The sequence below is a fragment of the Rhinolophus sinicus genome, chromosome 15 (genome assembly GCF_057876585.1).
Source record: "Rhinolophus sinicus isolate RSI-liver-muscle chromosome 15, RSI-T2T, whole genome shotgun sequence".
NCBI classification, from domain to species: domain Eukaryota; kingdom Metazoa; phylum Chordata; class Mammalia; order Chiroptera; family Rhinolophidae; genus Rhinolophus; species Rhinolophus sinicus.
The window spans coordinates 77,928,633-77,938,276 of NC_142515.1; positions in this window are offsets into that span (position 1 = coordinate 77,928,633).

Below are 9,644 nucleotides of genomic sequence, written 5' to 3' on the forward strand. Positions count from 1 at the left end.
GGTTTTCTTCTGCTTCTCTCCAAAGCTGTTCTCTCCCTCCCCCTTATCCCACCCTTCCACCGACTGGGGTCTTCCCTTTGTGTTCCTTTTCTACTTCCTATCTTTCCTCAAACCTCAATCCCTGCTGGAGAATTGCAGAATATTAGAGATGAAGGGAACTGTAAACATTGGCTGGTCCAAACTGTCACCCAGAGCTCAAACGAGCCCCCTCGTCCAGCCCATCCTTGATTCTTTCCACAAGAGAGCTCATTACTGAGAGAAGCAGCCCTTCCTAGCTCTGCTGGCCAGTTATTCCTTTAGCAGAATCACGCATACAGTAGGTGCTCGATTCATGTTTGTGGAATTTGTTTCACTGCCTCCCCCCGCCCCCATCTATCAACTTTTTTATTAAATTATGTATGAGTATGCTAGACATAAAGATAACTGTCAGGGTGTAGCAATGTAGGCTTTCATTTAGAATGCATTAATTAATAGAACATCTACTAAGCGGAGGAGCTGGGGATACAACCTGGACAAAGACACAGTCCCCATCCTCATGGAGCTTCTGTTCTAGTGGGAACACAAATGTTGAACCGCTAAAGACAATTATTTAATTACAGTTGTGGTCAGTGCGCTAGGAGGAAGAAGTGTAGGGTAAAGTGCAGGCAGAGAAACCATACAACAAGGTGGTGTTGATGTATGTTCAATACTCTTGTTACACCTACATAAATAAAACTGGTCACACAAAATCACTAATCAGCTAATGTGAACAGTTCTGTTCCTTAGGGACAGAAATTTACCACTGAGAGGGACCGTGTGTGGTAAATTGTTGAAGTAATGGTTTCCAATTTGTTCACATCTGCCTGTCTCCACCCAGTCAGGGGTCACCTCCCACACTGATTCAGAGCTTAGGCATGTGACTTGTTTGTGTCAACGGGGTAATAGGAAACGTGACAGAAACAGAGGCTTGAAAAGCATTTACACACTGGAATAAAAGAGGTGAGATCATTATAGGCCGTTCAGACACTAAAAGGATGAGGGAATTTTACGAATATGTACATTGATAAATTTGACAATTTACATGGCATACACAAATTCCTTGAAATGAAAACTACCAAATTTTACTTAAGAAGAAATAAATAACCCAAAGAGTTCTACGTCTATTTTAAAACGGAATTTGTGATTAAAAATCTCTCCATAAAGAAATTCCATGCCCAGATGACTTCACTGGTGAATCCTAAAAAATGGAGGAATGAAATAATACAAATTCTACACAAATGCTTTCACAAAAATAGAAGAAGAGGGCATACTTCCCAATTCGTTCTATGAGGGTAGCATTATCCTGATACCATAACCAGAGAAGGACATTACACACAAATAAAACCACAAACCCATATCTTTCTTGAATACAGATACAAAAATCCTTAACAAAATATTAGCACATAGAGTCCAACAACATGTAAAAAGAAAAACACATCATGATCAGGTGGGTTTTATCCCAGGAATGCAAGGTTGGTTCGGCATTTGAAAATCAATCCATCTAATTTGTCATATCACAAAATTAGAAAAGAAAAATCAGTTGAGAATCATCATTTCAATAGAAAAATCATTTGATACAAACAGTCACGCATTCATGATGTGGAAAAAAACTTTCAGCAAACTAGGAATAAAATGGAATTTTCTCTACCAAATAAAAAGTTATCTATGAACAACTTACAGCTAACATTATACTTAATAGCAAAAGATTGAATGCTTTACTCTGAAATTGGGAACAAGATAAGGATGACTGTTTTAACTGCTTCTATTCAACATTGTATCAGAGGTCCTAGCCAGTGCAATAAGCAAAGAAATAAAGGGGCAGCCTGATGGCTCAGTTGGTTAGAGCGCAAGCTCTTAACAACAGGGTTGCCAGTTCGATTCCCACATGGGCCAGTGAGCTGCGCCCTCCACAACTAGACTGAGGACAGCGAGCTGCTGGTGGGTCAGCTAGTTAGCTCAGTTGGTTAGAGCGTGAGCTCTTAACAAGGTTGCTGGTTCAATTCCCACATGGGATGATGGGCTGTGCCCCCTGCAACTAAGACTGAAAACGGCGACTGGACTTGGAGCTGAGCTGTGACCTCCACAACTAGATTGAAGGACAATGACTGATGGGTCCTGGAAAACTACACTGTTCCCCAATATCCCCCAATAAAAAAAATGTTTAAAAGAAAAGAAATAAAAAGCACACAATTGGGAAAAAATTAAACATGATAACCTACATAAATGAAAAGAAAGAAAAGACGTAAGATGTGATCATCTACTGTAAAAAATGTAGGGGCGGCCCGGTGGCTCAGGGGGTTAGAGCTCCATGCTCCTAACTCCAAAGGCTGCCGGTTCGATTCCTGCATGGGACGGTGGGCTCTGGACAACAAGGTTGCCAGTTCAACTCCTCGACTCCCGCAAGGGATGGTGAGCAGCTCCCCCTGCAACTAAAATTGAACACGGGCACCTTGAGCTGAGCTGCCTCTGAGCTCCCAGATGGCTCAGTTGGTTGGAGCGCGTCCTCTCAACCACAAGGTTGCAGGTTTGACTCCTGCAGGGGATGGTGGGCTGTGCCCCCTGCAACTAGAAAATGACAACTGGACTTGGAGCTGAGCTGCGCCCTCCACAACTAAGACTGAAAGGACAACAACTTGAAGCTGAATGGCACCCTCCACAACTAAGATTGAAAGGACAACAACTTGAAGCTGAATGGCACCCTCCACAACTAAGATTGAAAGGACAACAACTTGACTTGGAAAAAAGGCCTGGAAGTACACACTGTTCCCCAATAAAAAGTCCTGTTAAATATTTAAAAAAAAAAAAAAAAAAAAAAGCTATAAAAAAAAATGTACAAGAAGGCTCCTAGACTTAATGCGAAATTTAGCAAAGTTGTAGGACACAACGTTGATATATAAAAATGAATTCTATCTTTACATACAAACAACAGACAATTGGAAATTTAAAAATATCAATACCATTTTCAATAGTGTCAAAACCACAAAATACTTAGAGATAAATTTTTTAAAATGTGCAAGACTTCTACATATAAAACTGGAAAACACTGTTGAGAGAAATCAAATAAGGCCAAAACAAACATAGAGGCACACATGTTCATGGATTAGAAGGATTCAATATTTTTAATATGTCAAGTCTCCCTAAAAATGATCTATAGATTAAATGCAATCCCAATCAAAATTCCAGTAGGTTTCATTTTTAGAGATTGATGAGCTGATTCTAAAAGTTATACAGAAATACAAAGGACCTAGAATAGCTTGGAAAAATAGGAATGAAGTTAGAGGACTTAAACTACCTGACCTCAAAACATATTATAAAGTTTGAGTAAGCAAAACAATATTATGTTGGTATAAGGACAGATATATATCAACGGAATAGAGTCCATAAATATAGACCCACGCGTGTATATAATCAGTTGATCTTTTTGTGTCCTTGGCGCATACTGATTCATGATCAGTTGATCTTGACAAAAGTGTCAAAGTAACTCAATGAGAAAAGGATCGTCTTTTTGACAAATAGTAAGGAAACAATTATGTATCCATATGCAAAAAATTATGTATCGACTCTTACCTTACATCATATATAAAAAATAACTCAAAATAGATCATAGACCAAACCTACAAGTAAAAACCATAAAATTTCTAAATAAAAACATAAAAGAAAATGTCCATGACATACGTTTAGGCCAATATTTCTTAGGTAAGACACAAAAAAACCAAATCATTCAAAAAGGACAAAGTGAGCTTAATCAAAATGCAAAATTTTTGGTCTTTTAATGATACTGTTAGAAAAATGAAAATACAAGACACAGACTGGGAGAAAATAGTCTCAAAAATATTCTCTGATAAAAGGCTTTTATCCAGAATATATTAAAAACTCTTACAAATTAATAATGACAACAACCCATTTCTCCTCATGGGTAAAAGATTTAAACAAGCCCTTTACCAAAGAAGTTATATGAATGGCAAATAAGTATATGAAAATATATGTTCAGCATCATTACTCAGCAGAGGAATTCAAATTAAATATACAATCAGATACCACTACATGCCCACTAGAATGGCCAAAAAAACAACAACAAAAAGATAAAATATGACAATACCAAAAGTTGGCAAGTATATGAAACAATTACTCATGTATTGCTATTGGGAATGTGGAATGTTTTGGCCACTTTTGAAAACAGTTTGGCATCTTATAAAGTTAAATATATACTTATCATACAACGCAGCAAGTTCACTTTCCCACAGGAATGTAAGGGCAGGGACTTTTTTTTTCTTTCTTATCACTGTAGCCACAGATTACAACATGAGGCTTGCATATAGTTGGTGCAAACATTTGTTGAATGAATAAAGAAAGCCTGTTTAGCTCTTTTTTTTTTTTTTTTTTTTTTTTTAAGATTTTATTGGGGAAGAGGAACAGGACTTTATTGGGGACACAGTGTGTACTTCCAGGCCTTCTTTCCAAGTCAAGTTGTTGTCCTTTCAATCTTAGTTGTGGAGGGTGCCGTTCAGCTTCAAGTTGTTGTCCTTTCAGTCTTAGTTGTGGAGGGCACAGCTCAGCTCCAGGTCCAGTTGCCATTGCTAGTTGCAGGGGGCATAGCCCACCATCCCTTGCAGGAGTCGAGGAATTGAACTGGCAACCTTGTGGTTGAGAACCCACTGGCCCATGTGGAAATCGAACCGGCAGCCTTCGGAGTTAGGAGCATGGAGCTCTAACCGCCTGAGACACTGGGCTGGCCCAAGCCTGTTTAACTCTTTGATTAAGCTCCAGTATTATACACTTACTGGTCCACAGGCCCTCTTTACCTAACTCCTAGAAAAAAACTTAGGGAATTCAGTTTGGGAAATGATGGTCTAAGTCCATTCAGTGATACAATCCAAAATTGGTCACAGAGATGTGGGGTCTCTGTCAGAATCCATAAGAGGTGAGAGAGGACCCCTGGATAGTAGAGACCACCTTCAAATGGCCCACCTCACCTGCCATCCTTGTCTATACACATTAAAGAAGGTCAGTCAATTTAACACTCTTTCCTGATTAAAAAAACAACAACAACTCTTAAATGAAAGCCAACATCATGCTCAAGGTGAATTCCCACAAAAATTAAAAAGAAATGAGAATGGTCAATATCATCTGTAGTGTTCAGCTTTGTTTCTAGAAGTGCGAGCCAATGCAATAAGGCAGGAATCAGAAGTGACCTGCAATTATTGGGAAACAGAGATGATTTATCATTAACATGAGTCTACTTAGAAAACCAACTGCAAATTATTAGAACTAGTAAGTGTGGCCAGTTACAAAATAAAAATAGAACATTCAATAGGTTTTCTAAATGCCAGAGATGAATTATTTTGTATTGGCTAATTCACAATAATAACAAAATTTAACAAGAAGAGGGCAGGACAAAATATTATGAGAAAAATAAAAGAAGGCTTCAGTTAAATGGAGAACTAAAACCATTACTGAATGGGTGACTTTATATTATAAGGTTACTGATATTCTCTGAATTCATTTACAGGTTTAAAATATTTTGGGAGGAAGCTACTTGGGGAAAGTCCTGAAAGACTGACCTAGACTATATCTGGAAGAAAAAACAGGCAAGGATACCACAATAAAATTTTTTTGGGGAAAAAATGAAACTACCATTAAAATGACAATAATATAAATAGTGTGGTACTATTACATGAATAAATAAACATTAATAGAAAAGAACAGATTCTAGTTTTAATCTAGCTATATCTCATTCTTCTTACCTATAAAATGTAGCATAATACATTTTAATAACATTTAATAATAATTCATAATAAAGATGGCATTTCAAATTTGTGGGGAAAGAATAGAATATTCAATAAGTGTGGCTTGAACAACTGTTTGACCATTCGGGAAAAGAATTCAAACTCTACTACACATCACATTAAAAAAAAAAATTCAGTATCGATAAAAGATCTAAAAGTAAAAAATGAAGCCATAGAATAGGTCAGTATAAAAATGTTTGCCACATAAATTACAATGAGTTAATATCTTTGATGTATAGTGGACAACTAAAACAGAGACAGGTAAACTATGGCTCATGGGCCAAAACTGGCCCACCACTTGTTTTTTGTGTGACCTGCAAGCTAAGAATGAGTTTGACATTTTTACATGATTTTTAAAAATCAAAAGAGGCTATTATTTGACAGTACCTGAAAATTATATGAAATTCAAATTTCACACATAAAGTTCTGTTGGAGCACAGCCATACTCACTCATTTACAAATTGTCTGGCTGCCTTTGAGTTACAATGGCAGAGTTGAGTGGTCGTGACACAAACTGTATGGTACGCAAAGCCAAAACTATTTACTAACTGATGCTTTTCAGAAAAAGTTGAGAATACATTACTGTCAGAGAGGTCAGGAGCTCAGAGCCTCAAGCCATTCTGCCAAGAGGTTCAACTCTAGGCTTCTTATTTAAAAATTCAGGCTATTGACTGGGCCTCAGTTTACCTATAAAGAGCAAATTAAGATTGTTGCAAGGAATAAATGAAAAAGTAAGTGTGAAACACTTAGACTGAAGCCTGGCATATGCACCCCTGTACGGATGGGAGCTAGTCTGTTTTCAATTGCATCAGCAGGTATTTTAGAGATGTGATCCTGGCTGGTGCTTTCAAGTGTTCTATGAAGCGAGACTTTGGGTGTGTGTATCCCTTTTTCCAGGGCAACTTGGCAAAATGTATCAAGAATGATAACAAAACCACTTGTTTTTGATCCAGCATTTCCACGTCTGAGATTTTTTTCTAAGAACATAAGCAGAGGAACAACAAATATGTGTTTTTCCATTTATTTCTTCAATAATGAATTGGGGGTGACATAATGAAATCATCAGAAAGGCCCACAAAGATTAACGTGCCAGGATGTTCATCCCAACTTCATTTTTAATGGTGAACAGTTGCAAACGACCTACATACCCGGCAGAGAAGAGCTGCCTAAAGAATCATGCAGCCGTGGGAGTGGGAGAGAGGGAGGAGTTATGCTTTAAAGGAATATTTAACGAGAGTTTCTGGGGCTTTTAAAAATATCAATATAATACAATCTCAATGTAAAAGGCTCACATAATAGAAAAGTGAAAATACAGAAGTTCCCCTGAAACTCTCACCCTTCCACTTCCACCCAAGAGGGAACGGCTGTTGACTGTTTGGAACAGACTTGCAGGGCGTCTTATGCATGTACACACTTGTGTAGCCTTCGTGTTCTTGAGCGTAACTGCGATCATACGGAACACCATGTTCCCTGGCTTTTTGTCTCATGGAGCAACATAACTAGGGATTTGTTTCCATGTCAGGAAATGCAGGTCTGTCTCACTTTGTAAATGGCTGCAGTGTTCCCAAAGCATGCCGTGCCCTAATTTGTCTCACTATGCCCCTATTGTCAAGGCCTTGAGACTGTTTTCCACGTTTGTTTTACGAGCAATGGCATCATTACAAGCCAGGCTGCGATGAACACACATCTTTAGGCGCCTGTATTCATGGAATCAATTGTTGGATGTGGAATGGTCCTGTCAAAGGTGATGGGCTGTATTTTATTTTATTTGGAGAGGGGTGGATGGGCGGGAATCCCTTCTTTTAATGACAGAGACAGCACACCAAACTATAACAGAAGCCCATCAGGAGCTGCCACTGTACAAGTCAATGCCCAGAAGCCCTGAACTAGCATCAGACATTCACAGGAAGTCAGTTATGGTTAAGGGAACATCCATGCAGCATTTCTGAGGACACTGAGCAGACAGGAGACAGCGATGAGTCACACACGTGCTGTGTAACTTGGACTCCTCTGCAGGTTTTTCTCCCCTTCTCATTTGATGGTAGGGCCTGGGGAGGTTTGCAAATGACCAAGTGGAACAGAGGCCTTGTGTAGCAGCATCACAGAAGAGCCAATAGGTAAACAGATGTGGCCCCGGTTCTCCATGGCTCACACCAATGAAACAGGCATATGAATATCTGTCCTCTGAACATTGACTCAGGGAGCAAGTATGATGGATGAATTCTAGGGTCTGTACACAACTTCCCAAAGGCATACTAGGAAATAGGTTTATCAACAAAAACTTTGCCATCCCAAAGGGTAAAAGTCATTCTCCTAGTTTTTACTGCATGTATCTAGGTTTCAAATTAAAGGACAAGAAAAAAGGCAGCAACTCAAAAATTATTTGGAATATTGTGGCACTTCACCAATCTCTTTTGCTTATAATATAGGGCAGAGCAAATAAAAAAGATGATGTGCTTTAAATATTTGTTCAACCATAGTCAAATTCCCTTCCAAAAACGCTTCAATAATTTATACCTCCCCCACTCAAGAGTGTGGCAATGTTTACCATTCATCCCATTCTTTGTTAAGACTTGAGGTTCTCAATATTTTTAATGTTTGCCAAACTAAAGAATGAAAACTATAGGGTTAGGGTTAGGGAATAAAAAAAGAAAAAAAGAAGAAAGAAAAGCATTTTTAAAAAGGAAAAGACTGGGCGGCTGGATGGCTCAGTTGGTTAGAGTGGGAGCTCTCAACAACATTGCCGGTTCGATTCCCACATGGGCCAGTGAGCTGCACCCTCCACAACTAGATTGAAGACGATGAGCTGCAGGGCAGCTGGCTGGCTCAGCTGGTTAGAGCGCAAGAGCTCAGCAGCAAGGTTGCCAGTTCGATTCCCATACGGGTCAGTGAACTGTGCCCTCCACAACTAGATTGAAAACAAACACTTGGAGCTGAGCTGCACCCCGACTTGACATCCTGGAAAAATGTACTGTTCCCTAATAATTCCCCAATAAAAAAAAAGAAAGAAAAAACTAAAATTTGGCTGATGACTAGGAAGGTTCAACATGTGGTCATTATTTATTTTTTGCTGTTTATATTTCTACTATTATATATTCTTTATATTTCTACTGTTTACATACTCTCAGTGTCAACCTAGACTATAAAGAGGAGTAATGATGTAGGATTAGGAGTATGGACGCTGGGGCCAAGTAGCTTTGATTCAAGATCTGATTTTTACTGGCTGTGTGATCTTGGGCAAGTTGCTTAACCTCTCCGTGTCTGTTTCTAATCTGTAAAATGGCAATAATAATAGTATCTATCTCATAGGATTGAAGGTTAAATTACTTTGTATATATAAAGCACCTAGAACAGTGCCTAGTATGCAGTAAGTATTCAATAAACATTAGCAATTCTAGACCTTTTGCCTACAGTTTGTTGCAAATATTTCCTTCCAGACTGTTGCTTTGCTAATCTTTTGCCTTTGTCACGTCATCAATCTATTCATCTTTTCTTTCATGGCTTTGAGTTTCCATAAAAGCAAAATCAGGCATTTAAACTGAACATAGAGTAAGAAACTGGGAACAAAGAAGAAAATATTAGCAGTGTTTGTGTCGGGCAGTGAAATTTGCATGACTTGTTTTCCTTTCCTAGTCTCTGTGTTTTCCAAATGTTCTAATGAACATATATCATGAATATATATTTCCAAATGAACACATATTACCTTTATTGTTATACTTTGTTTTAAAATTTTATTTTAAGCACACTAGGAATCAATCCATAGAGAAAAAGCACTCTCCACTCCCCAGTAAATGTTGTTTGCCCCAAAGAACAAAAAGAGCAAGGAGCTAGCCAACCGCT